Source organism: Lasioglossum baleicum, chromosome 2 (assembly GCF_051020765.1).
Source record: "Lasioglossum baleicum chromosome 2, iyLasBale1, whole genome shotgun sequence".
NCBI lineage: Eukaryota > Metazoa > Arthropoda > Insecta > Hymenoptera > Halictidae > Lasioglossum > Lasioglossum baleicum.
This window is the reverse complement of record NC_134930.1, coordinates 6,498,294-6,522,584: the sequence shown is the minus strand read 5'-3', so window position 1 is coordinate 6,522,584 and position 24,291 is coordinate 6,498,294.

Here is a 24,291-nt window from a genome sequence, read left to right as displayed (position 1 = left end):
TACTTAGGAATGAGGCCGAGAAGGGACTCACCGGTGTCGTCCGGAACTGGTATACACTACCTTCTTAGCCATGAGGCCGAGAAGGGACTCACCGGTGTCGTCCGGAACTGGTATACACTACCTTCTTAGCCATGAGGCGGAGATGGGACTGATCGATGTCGTCCGCGAACAGGTATACACTACCTTCTTAGCCATGAGGCCGAGATGGGACAGATCGGTGTTGTCCGCGAACAGGTATACACTACCTTCTTAGCCATTAGGCCGAGGTGGGACTCACCGGTTTCGTCCACGAACTGGTATACACTACCTTATTAGCCATGAGGCCGAGATGGAACTGATCGGTGTCGTCCGCGAACAGGTATACACTAACTTCTTAGCCATGAGGCCGAGATGGGACTCACCGGTTTCGTCCCCGAACTGGAATACACCACCTTCTTAGCCATGAGGCCAAGATGGGACTGATCGGTGTCGTCCGCGAACTGGTATACACTACCTTCTTAGCCATGAGGCCGAGAAGGGACTCACCGGTGTCGTCCGGAACTGGTATACACTACCTTCTTAGCCATGAGGCCGAGATGGGACTGATCGGTGTCGTCCGCGAACAGGTATACACTACCTTCTTAGCCATGTGGCCGAGATGGGACTGATCGGTGTCGCCCGCGTACAGGTATACACTACCTTCTTAGCCATGAGGCCGAGATGGGACTGATCGGTGTCGTCCGCGAACAGGTATACACTGCCTTCTTAGCCATGAGGTCGAGATGGGACTCGCCGGTTTCGTCCCCGAACTGGTATACACTACCTTCTTAGCCATGAGGCCGAGAAGGGACTTACCGGTGTCGTCCGGAACTGGTATTCACTACCTTCTTAGCCATGAGGCCGAGATGGGTCTGATCGGTGTCGTCCGCGAACAGGTATACACTACCTTCTTAGCCATTAGGCCGAGGTGGGACTCACCGGTTTCGTCCACGAACTGGTATACACTACCTTATTAGCCATGAGGCCGAGATGGAACTGATCGGTGTCGTCCGCGAACAGGTATACACTAACTTCTTAGCCATGAGGCCGAGATGGGACTCACCGGTTTCGTCCCCGAACTGGTATACACTACCTACTTAGCCATGAGACCGAGAAGGGACTCACCGGTGTCGTCCGGAACTGGTATACACTACCTTCTTAGCCATGAGGCCGAGAAGGGACTCACCGGTGTCGTCCGGAACTGGTATACACTACCTTCTTAGCCATGAGGCCGAGATGGGACTGATCGGTGTCGTCCGCGAACAGGTATACACTACCTTCTTAGCCATGTGGCCGAGATGGGACTGATCGGTGTCGCCCGCGTACAGGTATACACTACCTTCTTAGCCATGAGGCCGAGATGGGACTGATCGGTGTCGTCCGCGAACAGGTATACACTGCCTTCTTAGCCATGAGGTCGAGATGGGACTCGCCGGTTTCGTCCCCGAACTGGTATACACTACCTTCTTAGCCATGAGGCCGAGAAGGGACTTACCGGTGTCGTCCGGAACTGGTATTCACTACCTTCTTAGCCATGAGGCCGAGATGGGTCTGATCGGTGTCGTCCGCGAACAGGTATACACTACCTTCTTAGCCATGAGGCCGAGATGGGACTGATCGATGTCGTCCGCGAACAGGTATACACTACCTTCTTAGCCATGAGGCCGAGATGGGACAGATCGGTGTTGTCCGCGAACAGGTATACACTACCTTCTTAGCCATTAGGCCGAGGTGGGACTCACCGGTGTCGCCCGCGTACAGGTATACACTACCTTCTTAGCCATGAGGCCGAGATGGGACTGATCGGTGTCGTCCGCGAACAGGTATACACTGCCTTCTTAGCCATGAGGTCGAGATGGGACTCGCCGGTTTCGTCCCCGAACTGGTATACACTACCTTCTTAGCCATGAGGCCGAGATGGGACAGATCGGTGTTGTCCGCGAACAGGTATACACTACCTTCTTAGCCATTAGGCCGAGGTGGGACTCACCGGTTTCGTCCACGAACTGGTATACACTACCTTATTAGCCATGAGGCCGAGATGGAACTGATCGGTGTCGTCCGCGAACAGGTATACACTAACTTCTTAGCCATGAGGCCGAGATGGGACTCACCGGTTTCGTCCCCAAACTGGTATACACTACCTACTTAGGAATGAGGCCGAGAAGGGACTCTCCGGTGTCGTCCGGAACTGGTATACACTACCTTCTTAGCCATGAGGCCGAGAAGGGACTCACCGGTGTCGTCCGGAACTGGTATACACTACCTTCTTAGCCATGAGGCCGAGATGGGACAGATCGGTGTTGTCCGCGAACAGGTATACACTACCTTCTTAGCCATTAGGCCGAGGTGGGACTCACCGGTTTCGTCCACGAACTGGTATACACTACCTTATTAGCCATGAGGCCGAGATGGAACTGATCGGTGTCGTCCGGAACTGGTATTCACTACCTTCTTAGCCATGAGGCCGAGATGGGTCTGATCGGTGTCGTCCGCGAACAGGTATACACTACCTTCTTAGCCATGAGGCCGAGATGGGACTGATCGATGTCGTCCGCGAACAGGTATACACTACCTTCTTAGCCATTGAGGCCGAGATGGGACTGATCGATGTCGTCCGCGAACAGGTATACACTACCTTCTTAGTCATGAGGCCGAGTTGGGACTCACCGGTTTCGTCCCCAAACTGGTATACACTACCTACTTAGGAATGAGGCCGAGAAGGGACTCACCGGTGTTGTCCGGAACTGGTATACACTACCTTCTTAGCCATGAGGCCGAGAAGGGACTCACCGGTGTCGTCCGGAACTGGTATACACTACCTTCTTAGCCATGAGGCCGAGATGGGACAGATCGGTGTTGTCCGCGAACAGGTATACACTACCTTCTTAGCCATTAGGCCGAGGTGGGACTCACCGGTTTCGTCCACGAACTGGTATACACTACCTTATTAGCCATGAGGCCGAGATGGAACTGATCGGTGTCGTCCGCGAACAGGTATACACTAACTTCTTAGCCATGAGGCCGAGATGGGACTCACCGGTTTCGTCCCCGAACTGGAATACACCACCTTCTTAGCCATGAGGCCAAGATGGGACTGATCGGTGTCGTCTGCGAACTGGTATACACTACCTTCTTAGCCATGAGGCCGAGATGGGACTGATCGATGTCGTCCGCGAACAGGTATACACTACCTTCTTAGCCATGAGGCCGAGTTGGGACTCACCGGTTTCGTCCCCAAACTGGTATACACTACCTACTTAGGAATGAGGCCGAGAAGGGACTCACCGGTGTCGTCCGGAACTGGTATACACTACCTTCTTAGCCATGAGGCCGAGAAGGGACTCACCGGTGTCGTCCGGAACTGGTATACACTACCTTCTTAGCCATGAGGCCGAGATGGGACTGATCGATGTCGTCCGCGAACAGGTATACACTACCTTCTTAGCCATGAGGCCGAGATGGGACAGATCGGTGTTGTCCGCGAACAGGTATACACTACCTTCTTAGCCATTAGGCCGAGGTGGGACTCACCGGTTTCGTCCACGAACTGGTATACACTACATTATTAGCCATGAGGCCGAGATGGAACTGATCGGTGTCGTCCGCGAACAGGTATACACTAACTTCTTAGCCATGAGGCCGAGATGGGACTCACCGGTTTCGTCCCCGAACTGGAATACACCACCTTCTTAGCCATGAGGCCAAGATGGGACTGATCGGTGTCGTCCGCGAACTGGTATACACTACCTTCTTAGCCATGAGGCCGAGATGGGACTGATCGATGTCGTCCGCGAACAGGTATACACTACCTTCTTAGCCATGAGGCCGAGTTGGGACTCACCGGTTTCGTCCCCAAACTGGTATACACTACCTACTTAGGAATGAGGCCGAGAAGGGACTCACCGGTGTCGTCCGGAACTGGTATACACTACCTTCTTAGCCATGAGGCCGAGAAGGGACTCACCGGTGTCGTCCGGAACTGGTATACACTACCTTCTTAGCCATGAGGCCGAGATGGGACAGATCGGTGTTGTCCGCGAACAGGTATACACTACCTTCTTAGCCATTAGGCCGAGGTGGGACTCACCGGTTTCGTCCACGAACTGGTATACACTACCTTATTAGCCATGAGGCCGAGATGGAACTGATCGGTGTCGTCCGCGAACAGGTATACACTAACTTCTTAGCCATGAGGCCGAGATGGGACTCACCGGTTTCGTCCCCGAACTGGAATACACCACCTTCTTAGCCATGAGGCCAAGATGGGACTGATCGGTGTCGTCCGCGAACTGGTATACACTACCTTCTTAGCCATGAGGCCGAGATGGGACTGATCGATGTCGTCCGCGAACAGGTATACACTACCTTCTTAGCCATGAGGCCGAGTTGGGACTCACCAGTTTCGTCCCCAAACTGGTATACACTACCTACTTAGGAATGAGGCCGAGAAGGGACTCACCGGTGTCGTCCTGAACTGGTATACACTACCTTCTTAGCCATGAGGCCGAGAAGGGACTCACCGGTGTCGTCCGGAACTGGTATACACTACCTTCTTAGCCATGAGGCCGAGTTGGGACTGATCGGTGTCGTCGCGAACAGGTATGCACTACCTTCTTAGCCATGTGGCCGAGATGGGACTGATCGGTGTCGCCCGCGTACAGGTATACACTACCTTCTTAGCCATGAGGCCGAGATGGGACTGATCGATGTCGTCCGCGAACAGGTATACACTACCTTCTTAGCCATGAGGTCGAGATGGGACTCGCCGGTTTCGTCCCCGAACTGGTATACACTACCTTCTTAGCCATGAGGCCGAGAAGGGACTTACCGGTGTCGTCCGGAACTGGTATTCACTACCTTCTTAGCCATGAGGCCGAGATGGGTCTGATCGGTGTCGTCCGCGAACAGGTATACACTACCTTCTTAGCCATGAGGCCGAGATGGGACTGATCGATGTCGTCCGCGAACAGGTATACACTACCTTCTTAGCCATGAGGCCGAGATGGGACTGATCGATGTCGTCCGCGAACAGGTATACACTACCTTCTTAGCCATGAGGCCGAGATGGGACAGATCGGTGTTGTCCGCGAACAGGTATACACTACCTTCTTAGCCATTAGGCCGAGGTGGGACTCACCGGTTTCGTCCACGAACTGGTATACACTACCTTATTAGCCATGAGGCCGAGATGGAACTGATCGGTGTCGTCCGCGAACAGGTATACACTAACTTCTTAGCCATGAGGCCGAGATGGGACTCACCGGTTTCGTCCCCGAACTGGAATACACCACCTTCTTAGCCATGAGGCCAAGATGGGACTGATCGGTGTCGTCCGCGAACTGGTATACACTACCTTCTTAGCCATGAGGCCGAGATGGGACTGATCGATGTCGTCCGCGAACAGGTATACACTACCTTCTTAGCCATGAGGCCGAGTTGGGACTCACCGGTTTCGTCCCCAAACTGGTATACACTACCTACTTAGGAATGAGGCCGAGAAGGGACTCACCGGTGTCGTCCGGAACTGGTATACACTACCTTCTTAGCCATGAGGCCGAGAAGGGACTCACCGGTGTCGTCCGGAACTGGTATACACTACCTTCTTAGCCATGAGGCCGAGATGGGACAGATCGGTGTTGTCCGCGAACAGGTATACACTACCTTCTTAGCCATTAGGCCGAGGTGGGACTCACCGGTTTCGTCCACGAACTGGTATACACTACCTTATTAGCCATGAGGCCGAGATGGAACTGATCGGTGTCGTCCGCGAACAGGTATACACTAACTTCTTAGCCATGAGGCCGAGATGGGACTCACCGGTTTCGTCCCCGAACTGGAATACACCACCTTCTTAGCCATGAGGCCAAGATGGGACTGATCGGTGTCGTCCGCGAACTGGTATACACTACCTTCTTAGCCATGAGGCCGAGATGGGACTGATCGATGTCGTCCGCGAACAGGTATACACTACCTTCTTAGCCATGAGGCCGAGTTGGGACTCACCAGTTTCGTCCCCAAACTGGTATACACTACCTACTTAGGAATGAGGCCGAGAAGGGACTCACCGGTGTCGTCCTGAACTGGTATACACTACCTTCTTAGCCATGAGGCCGAGAAGGGACTCACCGGTGTCGTCCGGAACTGGTATACACTACCTTCTTAGCCATGAGGCCGAGTTGGGACTGATCGGTGTCGTCGCGAACAGGTATACACTACCTTCTTAGCCATGTGGCCGAGATGGGACTGATCGGTGTCGCCCGCGTACAGGTATACACTACCTTCTTAGCCATGAGGCCGAGATGGGACTGATCGATGTCGTCCGCGAACAGGTATACACTACCTTCTTAGCCATGAGGTCGAGATGGGACTCGCCGGTTTCGTCCCCGAACTGGTATACACTACCTTCTTAGCCATGAGGCCGAGAAGGGACTTACCGGTGTCGTCCGGAACTGGTATTCACTACCTTCTTAGCCATGAGGCCGAGATGGGTCTGATCGGTGTCGTCCGCGAACAGGTATACACTACCTTCTTAGCCATGAGGCCGAGATGGGACTGATCGATGTCGTCCGCGAACAGGTATACACTACCTTCTTAGCCATGAGGCCGAGATGGGACAGATCGGTGTTGTCCGCGAACAGGTATACACTACCTTCTTAGCCATTAGGCCGAGGTGGGACTCACCGGTTTCGTCCACGAACTGGTATACACTACCTTATTAGCCATGAGGCCGAGATGGAACTGATCGGTGTCGTCCGCGAACAGGTATACACTAACTTCTTAGCCATGAGGCCGAGATGGGACTCACCGGTTTCGTCCCCGAACTGGAATACACCACCTTCTTAGCCATGAGGCCAAGATGGGACTGATCGGTGTCGTCCGCGAACTGGTATACACTACCTTCTTAGCCATGAGGCCGAGATGGGACTGATCGATGTCGTCCGCGAACAGGTATACACTACCTTCTTAGCCATGAGGCCGAGTTGGGACTCACCGGTTTCGTCCCCAAACTGGTATACACTACCTACTTAGGAATGAGGCCGAGAAGGGACTCACCGGTGTCGTCCGGAACTGGTATACACTACCTTCTTAGCCATGAGGCCGAGAAGGGACTCACCGGTGTCGTCCGGAACTGGTATACACTACCTTCTTAGCCATGAGGCCGAGATGGGACTGATCGATGTCGTCCGCGAACAGGTATACACTACCTTCTTAGCCATGAGGCCGAGATGGGACAGATCGGTGTTGTCCGCGAACAGGTATACACTACCTTCTTAGCCATTAGGCCGAGGTGGGACTCACCGGTTTCGTCCACGAACTGGTATACACTACCTTATTAGCCATGAGGCCGAGATGGAACTGATCGGTGTCGTCCGCGAACAGGTATACACTAACTTCTTAGCCATGAGGCCGAGATGGGACTCACCGGTTTCGTCCCCGAACTGGAATACACCACCTTCTTAGCCATGAGGCCAAGATGGGACTGATCGGTGTCGTCCGCGAACTGGTATACACTACCTTCTTAGCCATGAGGCCGAGATGGGACTGATCGATGTCGTCCGCGAACAGGTATACACTACCTTCTTAGCCATGAGGCCGAGTTGGGACTCACCGGTTTCGTCCCCAAACTGGTATACACTACCTACTTAGGAATGAGGCCGAGAAGGGACTCACCGGTGTCGTCCGGAACTGGTATACACTACCTTCTTAGCCATGAGGCCGAGAAGGGACTCACCGGTGTCGTCCGGAACTGGTATACACTACCTTCTTAGCCATGAGGCCGAGATGGGACAGATCGGTGTTGTCCGCGAACAGGTATACACTACCTTCTTAGCCATTAGGCCGAGGTGGGACTCACCGGTTTCGTCCACGAACTGGTATACACTACCTTATTAGCCATGAGGCCGAGATGGAACTGATCGGTGTCGTCCGCGAACAGGTATACACTAACTTCTTAGCCATGAGGCCGAGATGGGACTCACCGGTTTCGTCCCCGAACTGGAATACACCACCTTCTTAGCCATGAGGCCAAGATGGGACTGATCGGTGTCGTCCGCGAACTGGTATACACTACCTTCTTAGCCATGAGGCCGAGATGGGACTGATCGATGTCGTCCGCGAACAGGTATACACTACCTTCTTAGCCATGAGGCCGAGTTGGGACTCACCAGTTTCGTCCCCAAACTGGTATACACTACCTACTTAGGAATGAGGCCGAGAAGGGACTCACCGGTGTCGTCCGGAACTGGTATACACTACCTTCTTAGCCATGAGGCCGAGAAGGGACTCACCGGTGTCGTCCGGAACTGGTATACACTACCTTCTTAGCCATGAGGCCGAGTTGGGACTGATCGGTGTCGTCGCGAACAGGTATACACTACCTTCTTAGCCATGTGGCCGAGATGGGACTGATCGGTGTCGTCCGCGTACAGGTATACACTACCTTCTTAGCCATGAGGCCGAGATGGGACTGATCGATGTCGTCCGCGAACAGGTATACACTACCTTCTTAGCCATGAGGCCGAGATGGGACTCACCGGTTTCGTCCCCGAACTGGTATACACTACCTACTTAGCCATGAGACCGAGAAGGGACTCACCGGTGTCGTCCGGAACTGGTATACACTACCTTCTTAGCCATGAGGCCGAGAAGGGACTCACCGGTGTCGTCCGGAACTGGTATACACTACCTTCTTAGCCATGAGGCCGAGATGGGACTGATCGATGTCGTCCGCGAACAGGTATACACTACCTTCTTAGCCATGAGGCCGAGATGGGACAGATCGGTGTTGTCCGCGAACAGGTATACACTACCTTCTTAGCCATTAGGCCGAGGTGGGACTCACCGGTTTCGTCCACGAACTGGTATACACTACCTTATTAGCCATGAGGCCGAGATGGAACTGATCGGTGTCGTCCGCGAACAGGTATACACTAACTTCTTAGCCATGAGGCCGAGATGGGACTCACCGGTTTCGTCCCCGAACTGGAATACACCACCTTCTTAGCCATGAGGCCAAGATGGGACTGATCGGTGTCGTCCGCGAACTGGTATACACTACCTTCTTAGCCATGAGGCCGAGATGGGACTGATCGATGTCGTCCGCGAACAGGTATACACTACCTTCTTAGCCATGAGGCCGAGTTGGGACTCACCGGTTTCGTCCCCAAACTGGTATACACTACCTACTTAGGAATGAGGCCGAGAAGGGACTCACCGGTGTCGTCCGGAACTGGTATACACTACCTTCTTAGCCATGAGGCCGAGAAGGGACTCACCGGTGTCGTCCGGAACTGGTATACACTACCTTCTTAGCCATGAGGCCGAGATGGGACAGATCGGTGTTGTCCGCGAACAGGTATACACTACCTTCTTAGCCATTAGGCCGAGGTGGGACTCACCGGTTTCGTCCACGAACTGGTATACACTACCTTATTAGCCATGAGGCCGAGATGGAACTGATCGGTGTCGTCCGCGAACAGGTATACACTAACTTCTTAGCCATGAGGCCGAGATGGGACTCACCGGTTTCGTCCCCGAACTGGAATACACCACCTTCTTAGCCATGAGGCCAAGATGGGACTGATCGGTGTCGTCCGCGAACTGGTATACACTACCTTCTTAGCCATGAGGCCGAGATGGGACTGATCGATGTCGTCCGCGAACAGGTATACACTACCTTCTTAGCCATGAGGCCGAGTTGGGACTCACCAGTTTCGTCCCCAAACTGGTATACACTACCTACTTAGGAATGAGGCCGAGAAGGGACTCACCGGTGTCGTCCGGAACTGGTATACACTACCTTCTTAGCCATGAGGCCGAGAAGGGACTCACCGGTGTCGTCCGGAACTGGTATACACTACCTTCTTAGCCATGAGGCCGAGTTGGGACTGATCGGTGTCGTCGCGAACAGGTATACACTACCTTCTTAGCCATGTGGCCGAGATGGGACTGATCGGTGTCGCCCGCGTACAGGTATACACTACCTTCTTAGCCATGAGGCCGAGATGGGACTGATCGATGTCGTCCGCGAACAGGTATACACTACCTTCTTAGCCATGAGGTCGAGATGGGACTCGCCGGTTTCGTCCCCGAACTGGTATACACTACCTTCTTAGCCATGAGGCCGAGAAGGGACTTACCGGTGTCGTCCGGAACTGGTATTCACTACCTTCTTAGCCATGAGGCCGAGATGGGTCTGATCGGTGTCGTCCGCGAACAGGTATACACTACCTTCTTAGCCATGAGGCCGAGATGGGACTGATCGATGTCGTCCGCGAACAGGTATACACTACCTTCTTAGCCATGAGGCCGAGATGGGACAGATCGGTGTTGTCCGCGAACAGGTATACACTACCTTCTTAGCCATTAGGCCGAGGTGGGACTCACCGGTTTCGTCCACGAACTGGTATACACTACCTTATTAGCCATGAGGCCGAGATGGAACTGATCGGTGTCGTCCGCGAACAGGTATACACTAACTTCTTAGCCATGAGGCCGAGATGGGACTCACCGGTTTCGTCCCCGAACTGGAATACACCACCTTCTTAGCCATGAGGCCAAGATGGGACTGATCGGTGTCGTCCGCGAACTGGTATACACTACCTTCTTAGCCATGAGGCCGAGATGGGACTGATCGATGTCGTCCGCGAACAGGTATACACTACCTTCTTAGTCATGAGGCCGAGTTGGGACTCACCGGTTTCGTCCCCAAACTGGTATACACTACCTACTTAGGAATGAGGCCGAGAAGGGACTCACCGGTGTCGTCCGGAACTGGTATACACTACCTTCTTAGCCATGAGGCCGAGAAGGGACTCACCGGTGTCGTCCGGAACTGGTATACACTACCTTCTTAGCCATGAGGCCGAGATGGGACAGATCGGTGTTGTCCGCGAACAGGTATACACTACCTTCTTAGCCATTAGGCCGAGGTGGGACTCACCGGTTTCGTCCACGAACTGGTATACACTACCTTATTAGCCATGAGGCCGAGATGGAACTGATCGGTGTCGTCCGCGAACAGGTATACACTAACTTCTTAGCCATGAGGCCGAGATGGGACTCACCGGTTTCGTCCCCGAACTGGAATACACCACCTTCTTAGCCATGAGGCCAAGATGGGACTGATCGGTGTCGTCCGCGAACTGGTATACATGTTAGCGTGTCAACGTGATAGCGGCAACGCAGTTTCGGGAAGGACAACCGAACACATGTTTGGTTCCTTCACATAATTATGGCAAGGTATTTATGGCGTGTATGGCCGTGAATCTAATAAATAGCCCCAATGCCATAAAAACTGGGGACCGCTTAGGGTCTCTCAGGTATCGGTATAGAACCATTGACTGTGTATTGAAAGCGAGACCTTTAGAAAAGGCAAGCGACCCGACGTCGTATTGTTAAATAATAATAACACATGGTTCTGAAGGATCTGGCCACGGAGTGGGGAAGGCTATGCCTTTTGGTAAGAGGACTGTGAGGAACCGCACGGCACTTACCCCAGAACTATGGGACAAATATCATCGTTTTTCAAACGTGTTTCTAACATCAGAAGTGGGATAAGTAACTTTCGCGTCTGAACGGTTCCTGAGAAGTCCGAGCAACGAGTTTGTATTCCAAGCGCATCATGGAATCCGCGAGTGAATCCGCGAGTGATTCCGCGAGTGCACCCGCGAGTGAATCTGCGTGTGCATCTGCGAGTGGCGTTTCCACGCTTGATGAGCTTGTTCGACAAGTTTTCGAAAAAATAACAGCGAGTGCTACTAGTGCGGGGAACAGTATACTGTCTTCAAAACTAGTGGAAGTGGTGCCTGAATTTGATGGCCGTGATCTAGGACAGGACGCAAAAACGTGGTGCAACACGGTGGAGCAAATCACGCAAAAGCAGACCGAGCAACAACGCCTTTCTCTCGCGACCCATGCGTTGAGAGGAGCTGCCAAGGATTGGTATCAAGGATGGACGGGTCAACCGCGAAACTGGAGTAAGTTCTGCGAAGATTTGTGTGACGTATTCGTGTCAAAGAAAAATTTACATGAAAGACTCTTGCGGGCAACAAAATATACCAGTGATGCTGCGACAACGTACGCCGAATATGCACGCACAAAATTGCTGTATTTACGGCAAACCCGCGTCGTCTTCAAGATAGAAGAGTTGGTTGAAATTATAATAGGAGGTATTACCGATCAAAATGTGCGCCAAGCAGTGCATAACGCCAATTTTGAGGAAACCTCGCAGTTGATCGCTGGGTTAGCGCAGTTCACAAAATCCGAGAAGGAAAAGAAGAAAGAGGAAGAATTTAAAGGACAACACCGAAGATAGTGGCTTGCTAAGAAACGTTGTTACATGTGTGGCAGTACGGACCATCTACGAGCAGATTGCCCTGAAGAAAGAAAATGCAAACTCATTGGTGAATCTAGTCCTAAAAGAAGAAGACTAGACCCAAAAGACGATGGTAGGAAGAGAACAGCGGCAACTTGCACTTTCTGTACAAAGCGAGGTCATGAAGAGGCACAATGTTGGGCTAAACAACGGACCCAACACAAACTTCATGGACAAAAGAAATCAGAAGTGAATCTTTGTGGTTTTGAAGATCGTAAAATCACGCCCGTTGTAATTAAAGACATTCTGGTAAACTGTTTATTGGACAGTGGGGCTGATTGCTCTCTGATTAAAGAATCTCTGGCTGGTCGAGCGTGTCCTAAAGTGATTCCTCTTTTCACTACCGTACGCGGATTGGGACATTCTCGTGTATCCACGGTCGGGCGTACCTGTGCAGTAGTGCAAACGGAAAACGTTGCCGTGGAACTTGATTTCTTTGTGTTAAGAGATAGTGATATGGTTTATGATGCTGTTATCGGCACTAATATATTAAAGTACAAAAACTTGCGTATGGTCACTGACGGCGATGGGAGCAAGTTACTTCGAGTGGATCTTCCAGAGGATGAAAATTCATCTGCACCCCGTTGTAACATGGTCGAGATCGAGTGCGAGGAGGGCCGCGGACCGCTGGAGGACCTTCTGGACAAGTATCGACACATGATCTCGCCGAACGAGTCAAGCCGATGCGTATCGACCGGAGAATTGCGCATAGTAACTAAAGACAATAAGGTAGTAAACTATCGTCCGTATCGTCTGTCATACACAGAGAAAGAAAAGGTACGTACAATAGTCGATGAGTTGTTGCGCGCAAATATAATACGGGAAAGTGTATCGCCATTTGCTAGCCCGATTATCTTAGTGAAGAAAAAAAATGGTCAGGATCGGATGTGCGTTGATTATCGGGCGTTAAACCGAATCACCGTTAGAGATTGCTATCCGCTGCCGTTAATTGATGATCAATTAGATCGGTTGGGTAAAGGGAAGTATTTTACCACTTTAGATATGGTGTCGGGATTTCACCAGATTCCGGTAGCAGTAGATTCTATTGAAAAAACTGCGTTCGTCACTCCAGACGGTCATTACGAATATTTAAGGATGCCTTTTGGGTTGTGTAATGCTCCGGCTGAATTTCAGCGAGCAATAAATAAGGCTCTAGGCAACTTACGAAACACCATTGCCCTCGTGTATATTGATGATATATTGTTACCTTCTGTAACGATCGAGGAAGGGTTGCGGAATTTGGAGACTGTTTTAGAGGCTCTATCAGTAGCAGGGTTTACTTTAAATATCAATAAATGTAAATTCTTCCAGAAATCTATAGAGTATCTAGGCCGAGAGATATCGGCAGACGGTATTCGACCTGGGAAGGAAAAGGTAAAAGCCCTTATAGACTCACCGGTTCCAACTAATGTGAAACAACTGAGACAGTTTGTTGGATTAGCAAGTTATTTTCGTAAATTTGTACCGGAATTTGCTACGAGAATGGCGTGCGTAACAAAATTTCTTAAGGTAGACCAGCCGTGGTCATGGGGGTCCGAACAAGATGCGGCCCGACAATACGTCCTGGATCAACTCTGCTCACAACCCACATTGACAGTTTTTGATCCGAATCGAGAAACCGAGCTTCACACAGACGCAAGTTCGATAGGGTACGGGGCAATATTACTCCAAAGGGCTGAGGGACACTTTCGTGTAGTCGCTTATTTTAGTCGTCGTACAACGCCAGAAGAATCTCGGTACCACTCATACGAATTGGAAACTTTAGCCATTGTTAATGCACTCAAATATTTCCGTGTTTACCTTTTGGGAATTAAATTCAAGTTAGTTACTGACTGCAATGCAGTAAAGGCCTCCAGCAGTAAAAAGGATTTATTACCACGGATTGCACGGTGGTGGGTGTACTTGCAAGATTTTTCCTTCGAACTTGAGTATAGAAAAGGGAAACAGATTAAACATGTAGATTTTTTGAGTAGAAATCCACCTAAAGATTATCGTGTCAATGTGATTTGTGAGGGGTCTTGGTTGGAGGTGGCGCAAAGAAATGACGAGGAGACGCAAGAAATGATCAAACGTGTCCGCGCGAATGAAACCATAATTAGCGATTATGATGTGCGACAGGATATTTTGTGTCGAAAGATACTGAAAAGTAATGGACGCATTGTATACCGGAATTATGTGCCGAAGGGGAGCAGAATCGGTTTGCTTCGATTATATCATGACGAGAATTGTCATGTAGGCTATGACAAGACGTTTGATCGTATTGCGCAGCGATATTGGTTCCCGCGTATGCGTAGTTTTGTAAAGAAATATGTAGATCATTGTATTACATGTACCGTTACGAAGCGACAATCCGGCCCTAAACAGGGATTACTGTTTTCTATTCGAAAAACTCCCATACCGTTTGATACAATTCACGGCGACTGTGTAGGTCCCTTTACCGAATCAAAGGACGGTTATAAACATATATTGATTCTTGTTGACGCTTTTACTAAATATGTTCAACTTATTCCTTTAAAGTCATTAACGGGAACCGAGACTTTGCAAGTGTTTCGAGAACGTCTTACATTATTCGGTACCCCGCGGCAGATAGTTCTTGATCGCGGTACGAACTTCACCTTTAAAACCCTCAAAACCTTTTTCGAGAAACACGGGGTTCAGTTACATCTTATAGCCACTGGTGCACCGCGAGCAAATGGTCAGGCTGAACGTTATGTGTCAACTGTTGTAAACTTGCTTACAGCCGAATTATCAGGAGGAGCTGACTGGCCAAACAAGTTAGCAAATGTTCAACTATCCTTAAATACTACAGTACAGAAATCTACGGGATTTTCCCCAATGCGATTATTGTTCGGGGTAGAATATAGCGCGGGTAATGCGGTCTTAGCCGAAAGGGAACTACCGGATACGGTCGATGAGATAGATTTAAATCGGGATAGGGTTTTGGCGATGGAACGCTTGTCGAAAAATGCGGAATCGCAAAATATAAATTTCAATAAGAAACGTAGAGATAACGTGATATACAAGGTGGGAGATACGGTATTTGTTCGACCTGCTGATTCTCGGCGGGCTAAATTAGACCCAAAATTTGTGGGCCCATTTGTTATAGATAAAGTATTAGAAAATGATCGCTTTGAAATAGTAGGGAAAAGCGGAATAGTACAAACAGTACCGAAAGATCGATTACGTCCTTGGAAGGGCGAGTGGGCCGGCGACACAGAGTTTGTAAACGAAGATGAACCGTGTTAGCGTGTATTGTATACTCGAATTATTATTATGTCCGTCCTATTTTCTTTTGTATAGTTTATTAATTCCATTCAACGCCGTTTAGTGTTAGCAAGAGTCATGTATTTACAATTGGTTATTACTTTGTTTATTTTCCTTTTGCGTGGCTTCATTATAAACATTCCTATTACATTTCTCTGAGTATGAGATTTTGTTGTGGTTATTGTACACAGTGTGTATAATCCTTATTGTTTGTTAAAAGATTGTGTTCTACCGAACGCGTGTTTTGGCGGTAATTACAACAGGGTGCTTATAAGTACGGAGTTGTGGAGATTACGACGCCTTTGGGGGACTAGGCTTTTAGCCGTCTTTGTTGGTTGTGTGGTGGTAGCTTCAACTGGGCACGGGTGGAGTGCTGGACAGTTGTCGCGGCGACACCTGAGACACTGTGTGACATGGGGCCTGTTGGTCATGTTGTCAAACGTTTGGCGGTAGCGTGACAGAGCGTAAGTTGAGTGCTGAGCTGTTTTCGCGGCGACGCCTGAGATGGTGTGAATGATACCATCTGAGTGTACTTATGTGACTACTGCTGCTGCCTGGTTGGCATTTACGAAGTTATTGTGAAATATCTGCAATTGTCAATTTTGAGATGTACTTGTGAGTCATCTGAGAATGTTTGAGACATTCTGCTGTCACTGTCCATTCTGATACAACGTGTATTCTGATATAACTTGAGGTATACTCCATGTGATTTGGATGTGGTCAGGAATGACCGAGCGATATTCAGTTTGGTACTTGTATCTTTGGAGTTTAGATGCTTCCCGAGAGCGTGAAGCATGTCAGGTTGGCCGTGTTAGCGTGTCAACGTGATAGCGGCAACGCAGTTTCGGGAAGGACAACCGAACACATGTTTGGTTCCTTCACATAATTATGGCAAGGTATTTATGGCGTGTATGGCCGTGAATCTAATAAATAGCCCCAATGCCATAAAAACTGGGGACCGCTTAGGGTCTCTCAGGTATCGGTATAGAACCATTGACTGTGTATTGAAAGCGAGACCTTTAGAAAAGGCAAGCGACCCGACGTCGTATTGTTAAATAATAATAACACATGGTTCTGAAGGATCTGGCCACGGAGTGGGGAAGGCTATGCCTTTTGGTAAGAGGACTGTGAGGAACCGCACGGCACTTACCCCAGAACTATGGGACAAATATCATCGTTTTTCAAACGTGTTTCTAACATACACTACCTTCTTAGCCATGAGGCCGAGATGGGACTGATCGATGTCGTCCGCGAACAGGTATACACTACCTTCTTAGCCATGAGGCCGAGTTGGGACTCACCGGTTTCGTCCCCAAACTGGTATACACTACCTACTTAGGAATGAGGCCGAGAAGGGACTCACCGGTGTCGTCCGGAACTGGTATACACTACCTTCTTAGCCATGAGGCCGAGAAGGGACTCACCGGTGTCGTCCGGAACTGGTATACACTACCTTCTTAGCCATGAGGCCGAGATGGGACTGATCGATGTCGTCCGCGAACAGGTATACACTACCTTCTTAGCCATGAGGCCGAGATGGGACAGATCGGTGTTGTCCGCGAACAGGTATACACTACCTTCTTAGCCATTAGGCCGAGGTGGGACTCACCGGTTTCGTCCACGAACTGGTATACACTACCTTATTAGCCATGAGGCCGAGATGGAACTGATCGGTGTCGTCCGCGAACAGGTATACACTAACTTCTTAGCCATGAGGCCGAGATGGGACTCACCGGTTTCGTCCCCGAACTGGAATACACCACCTTCTTAGCCATGAGGCCAAGATGGGACTGATCGGTGTCGTCCGCGAACTGGTATACACTACCTTCTTAGCCATGAGGCCGAGATGGGACTGATCGATGTCGTCCGCGAACAGGTATACACTACCTTCTTAGCCATGAGGCCGAGTTGGGACTCACCGGTTTCGTCCCCAAACTGGTATACACTACCTACTTAGGAATGAGGCCGAGAAGGGACTCACCGGTGTCGTCCGGAACTGGTATACACTACCTTCTTAGCCATGAGGCCGAGAAGGGACTCACCGGTGTCGTCCGGAACTGGTATACACTACCTTCTTAGCCATGAGGCCGAGATGGGACAGATCGGTGTTGTCCGCGAACAGGTATACACTACCTTCTTAGCCATTAGGCCGAGGTGGGACTCACCGGTTTCGTCCACGAACTGGTATACACTACCTTATTAGCCATGAGGCCGAGATGGAACTGATCGGTGTCGTCCGCGAACAGGTATACACTAACTTCTTAGCCATGAGGCCGAGATGGGACTCACCGGTTTCGTCCCCGAACTGGAATACACCACCTTCTTAGCCATGAGGCCAAGATGGGACTGATCGGTGTCGTCCGCGAACTGGTATACACTACCTTCTTAGCCATGAGGCCGAGATGGGACTGATCGATGTCGTCCGCGAACAGGTATACACTACCTTCTTAGCCATGAGGCCGAGTTGGGACTCACCAGTTTCGTCCCCAAACTGGTATACACTACCTACTTAGGAATGAGGCCGAGAAGGGACTCACCGGTGTCGTCCGGAACTGGTATACACTACCTTCTTAGCCATGAGGCCGAGAAGGGACTCACCGGTGTCGTCCGGAACTGGTATACACTACCTTCTTAGCCATGAGGCCGAGTTGGGACTGATCGGTGTCGTCGCGAACAGGTATACACTACCTTCTTAGCCATGTGGCCGAGATGGGACTGATCGGTGTCGTCCGCGTACAGGTATACACTACCTTCTTAGCCATGAGGCCGAGATGGGACTGATCGATGTCGTCCGCGAACAGGTATACACTACCTTCTTAGCCATGAGGCCGAGATGGGACTGATCGGTGTCGTCCGCGAACAGGTATACACTACCTTCTTAGCCATGTGGCCGAGATGGGACTGATCGGTGTCGTCCGCGTACAGGTATACACTACCTTCTTAGCCATGAGGCCGAGATGGGACTGATCGGTGTCGTCCGCGAACAGGTATACACTACCTTCTTAGCCATGAGGCCGAGATGGGACTCACCGGTTTCGTCCACGAACTGGTATACACTACCTTATTAGCCATGAGGCCGAGATGGGACTGATCGGTGTCGTCCGCGAACAGGTATACACTAACTTCTTAGCCATGAGGCCGAGATGGGACTCACCGGTTTCGTCCCCGAACTGGTATACACTACCTTCTTAGCCATGAGGCCGAGATGGGACTGATCGGTGTCGTCCGCGAACAGGTATACACTACCTTCTTAGCCATGAGGCCGAGATGGGACTCACCGGTGTCGTCCGGAACTGGTATACACTACCTTCTTAGCCATGAGGCCGAGATGGGACTGATCGGTGTCGTCCGCGAACAGGTATACACTACCTTCTTAGCCATGAGGCCGAGATGGGACTGATCGGTGTCGTCCGCGAACAGGTATACACTACCTTCTTAGCCATGTGGCCGAGATGGGACTGATCGGTGTCGTCCGCGTACAGGTATACACTACCTTCTTAGCCATGAGGCCGAGATGGGACTGATCGGTGTCGTCCGCGAACAGGTATACACTACCTTCTTAGCCATGAGGCCGAGATGGGACTCACCGGTTTCGTCAACGAACTGGTATACACTACCTTATTAGCCATGAGGCCGAGATGGGACTGATCGGTGTCGTCCGCGAACAGGTATACACTAACTTCTTAGCCATGAGGCCGAGATGGGACTCACCATTTTCGTCCCCGAACTGGTATACACTACCTTCTTAGCCATGAGGCCGAGAAGGGACTGATCGGTGTCGTCCGCGAACAGGTATACACTACCTTCTTAGCCATGAGGCCGAGATGGGACTCACCGGTGTCGTCCGGAACTGGTATACACTACCTTCTTAGCCATGAGGCCGAGATGGTACTGATCGGTGTCGTCCGGAACTGGTATACACTACCTCCTTAGCCATTAGGCCGAGATGGGACTGATCGGTGTCGTCCGCGAACAGGTATACACTACCTTCTTAGCCATGAGGCCGAGATGGGACTCACCGGTTTCGTCCCCGAACTGGTATACACTACCTTCTTAGCCATGAGGCCGAGATGGGACTGATCGGTGTCGTCCGCGAACAGGTATACACTACCTTCTTAGCCATGAGGCCGAGATGGGACTCACCGGTTTCGTCCACGAACTGGTATACACTACCTTATTAGCCATGAGGCCGAGATGGGACTGATCGGTGTCGTCCGCGAACAGGTATACACTAACTTCTTAGCCATGAGGCCGAGATGGGACTCACCATTTTCGTCCCCGAACTGGTATACACTACCTTCTTAGCCATGAGGCCGAGAAGGGACTGATCGGTGTCGTCCGCGAAGTGGTATACACTACCTTCTTAGCCATGAGGCCGAGATGGGACTCACCGGTGTCGTCCGGAACTGGTATACACTACCTTCTTAGCCATGAGGCCGAGATGGTACTGATCGGTGTCGTCCGGAACTGGTATACACTACCTCCTTAGCCATGAGGCCGAGATGGGACTGATCGGTGTCGTCCGCGAACAGGTATACACTACCTTCTTAGCCATGAGGCCGAGATGGGACTCACCGGTTTCGTCCCCGAACTGGTATACACTACCTTCTTAGCCATGAGGCCGAGATGGGACTGATCGATGTCGTCCGCGAACAGGTATACACTACCTTCTTAGCCATGAGGCCGAGATGGGACTCACCGGTGTCGTCCGGAACTGGTATACACTACCTTCTTAGCCATGAGGCCGAGATGGGACTGATCGGTGTCGTCGCGAACAGGTATATACTACCTTCTTAGCCATGTGGCCGAGATGGGACTGATCGGTGTCGTCCGCGTACAGGTATACACTACCTTCTTAGCCATGAGGCCGAGATGGGACTGATCGATGTCGTCCGCGAACAGGTATACACTACCTTCTTAGCCATGAGGCCGAGATGGGACTCACCGGTTTCGTCCCCGAACTGGTATACACTACCTACTTAGCCATGAGACCGAGAAGGGACTCACCGGTGTCGTCCGGAACTGGTATACACTACCTTCTTAGCCATGAGGCCGAGAAGGGACTCACCGGTGTCGTCCGGAACTGGTATACACTACCTTCTTAGCCATGAGGCCGAGATGGGACTGATCGGTGTCGTCCGCGAACAGGTATACACTACCTTCTTAGCCATGTGGCCGAGATGGGACTGATCGGTGTCGTCCGCGTACAGGTATACACTACCTTCTTAGCCATGAGGCCGAGATGGGACTGATCGGTGTCGTCCGCGAACAGGTATACACTACCTTCTTAGCCATGAGGCCGAGATGGGACTCACCGGTTTCGTCCACGAACTGGTATACACTACCTTATTAGCCATGAGGCCGAGATGGGACTGATCGGTGTCGTCCGCGAACAGGTATACACTAACTTCTTAGCCATGAGGCCGAGATGGGACTCACCGGTTTCGTCCCCGAACTGGTATACACTACCTTCTTAGCCATGAGGCCGAGATGGGACTGATCGGTGTCGTCCGCGAACAGGTATACACTACCTTCTTAGCCATGAGGCCGAGATGGGACTCACCGGTGTCGTCCGGAACTGGTATACACTACCTTCTTAGCCATGAGGCCGAGATGGGACTGATCGGTGTCGTCCGCGAACAGGTATACACTACCTTCTTAGCCATGAGGCCGAGATGGGACTGATCGGTGTCGTCCGCGAACAGGTATACACTACCTTCTTAGCCATGTGGCCGAGATGGGACTGATCGGTGTCGTCCGCGTACAGGTATACACTACCTTCTTAGCCATGAGGCCGAGATGGGACTGATCGGTGTCGTCCGCGAACAGGTATACACTACCTTCTTAGCCATGAGGCCGAGATGGGACTCACCGGTTTCGTCCACGAACTGGTATACACTACCTTATTAGCCATGAGGCCGAGATGGGACTGATCGGTGTCGTCCGCGAACAGGTATACACTAACTTCTTAGCCATGAGGCCGAGATGGGACTCACCATTTTCGTCCCCGAACTGGTATACACTACCTTCTTAGCCATGAGGCCGAGATGGGACTGATCGGTGTCGTCGCGAACAGGTATACACTACCTTCTTAGCCATGTGGCCGAGATGGGACTGATCGGTGTCGTCCGCGTACAGGTATACACTACCTTCTTAGCCATGAGGCCGAGATGGGACTGATCGGTGTCGTCCGCGAACAGGTATACACTAACTTCTTAGCCATGAGGCCGAGATGGGACTCACCATTTTCGTCCCCGAACTGGTATACACTACCTTCTTAGCCATGAGGCCGAGAAGGGACTGATCGGTGTCGTCCGCGAACAGGTATACACTACCTTCTTAGCCATGAGGCCGAGATGGGACTCACCGGTGTCGTCCGGAACTGGTATACACTACCTTCTTAGCCATGAGGCCGAGATGGTACTGATCGGTGTCGTCCGGAACTGGTATACACTACCTCCTTAGCCATGAGGCCGAGATGGGACTGATCGGTGTCGTCCGCGAACAGGTATACACTACCTTCTTAGCCATGAGGCCGAGATGGGACTCACCGGTTTCGTCCCCGAACTGGTATACACTACCTTCTTAGCCATGAGGCCGAGATGGGACTGATCGGTGTCGTCCGCGAACAGGTATACACTACCTTCTTAGCCATGAGGCCGAGATGGGACTCACCGGTTTCGTCCACGAACTGGTATACACTACCTTATTAGCCATGAGGCCGAGATGGGACTGATCGGTGTCGTCCGCGAACAGGTATACACTAACTTCTTAGCCATGAGGCCGAGATGGGACTCACCATTTTCGTCCCCGAACTGGTATACACTACCTTCTTAGCCATGAGGCCGAGAAGGGACTGATCGGTGTCGTCCGCGAACAGGTATACACTACCTTCTTAGCCATGAGGCCGAGATGGGACTCACCGGTGTCGTCCGGAACTGGTATACACTACCTTCTTAGCCATGAGGCCGAGATGGTACTGATCGGTGTCGTCCGGAACTGGTATACACTACCTCCTTAGCCATGAGGCCGAGATGGGACTGATCGGTGTCGTCCGCGAACATGTATACACTACCTTCTTAGCCATGAGGCCGAGATGGGACTCACCGGTTTCGTCCCCGAACTGGTATACACTACCTTCTTAGCCATGAGGCCGAGATGGGACTGATCGATGTCGTCCGCGAACAGGTATACACTACCTTCTTAGCCATGAGGCCGAGATGGGACTCACCGGTGTCGTCCGGAACTGGTATACACTACCTTCTTAGCCATGAGGCCGAGATGGGACTGATCGGTGTCGTCGCGAACAGGTATACACTACCTTCTTAGCCATGTGGCCGAGATGGGACTGATCGGTGTCGTCCGCGTACAGGTATACACTACCTTCTTAGCCATGAGGCCGAGATGGGACTGATCGATGTCGTCCGCGAACAGGTATACACTACCTTCTTAGCCATGAGGCCGAGATGGGACTCACCGGTTTCGTCCCCGAACTGGTATACACTACCTACTTAGCCATGAGACCGAGAAGGGACTCACCGGTGTCGTCCGGAACTGGTATACACTACCTTCTTAGCCATGAGGCCGAGAAGGGACTCACCGGTGTCGTCCGGAACTGGTATACACTACCTTCTTAGCCATGAGGCCGAGATGGGACTGATCGGTGTCGTCCGCGAACAGGTATACACTACCTTCTTAGCCATGTGGCCGAGATGGGACTGATCGGTGTCGTCCGCGTACAGGTATACACTACCTTCTTAGCCATGAGGCCGAGATGGGACTGATCGGTGTCGTCCGCGAACAGGTATACACTACCTTCTTAGCCATGAGGCCGAGATGGGACTCACCGGTTTCGTCCACGAACTGGTATACACTACCTTATTAGCCATGAGGCCGAGATGGGACTGATCGGTGTCGTCCGCGAACAGGTATACACTAACTTCTTAGCCATGAGGCCGAGATGGGACTCACCGGTTTCGTCCCCGAACTGGTATACACTACCTTCTTAGCCATGAGGCCGAGATGGGACTGATCGGTGTCGTCCGCGAACAGGTATACACTACCTTCTTAGCCATGAGGCCGAGATGGGACTCACCGGTGTCGTCCGGAACTGGTATACACTACCTTCTTAGCCATGAGGCCGAGATGGGACTGATCGGTGTCGTCCGCGAACAGGTATACACTACCTTCTTAGCCATGAGGCCGAGATGGGACTGATCGGTGTCGTCCGCGAACAGGTATACACTACCTTCTTAGCCATGTGGCCGAGATGGGACTGATCGGTGTCGTCCGCGTACAGGTATACACTACCTTCTTAGCCATGAGGCCGAGATGGGACTGATCGGTGTCGTCCGCGAACAGGTATACACTACCTTCTTAGCCATGAGGCCGAGATGGGACTCACCGGTTTCGTCCACGAACTGGTATACACTACCTTATTAGCCATGAGGCCGAGATGGGACTGATCGGTGTCGTCCGCGAACAGGTATACACTAACTTCTTAGCCATGAGGCCGAGATGGGACTCACCATTTTCGTCCCCGAACTGGTATACACTACCTTCTTAGCCATGAGGCCGAGATGGGACTGATCGGTGTCGTCGCGAACAGGTATACACTACCTTCTTAGCCA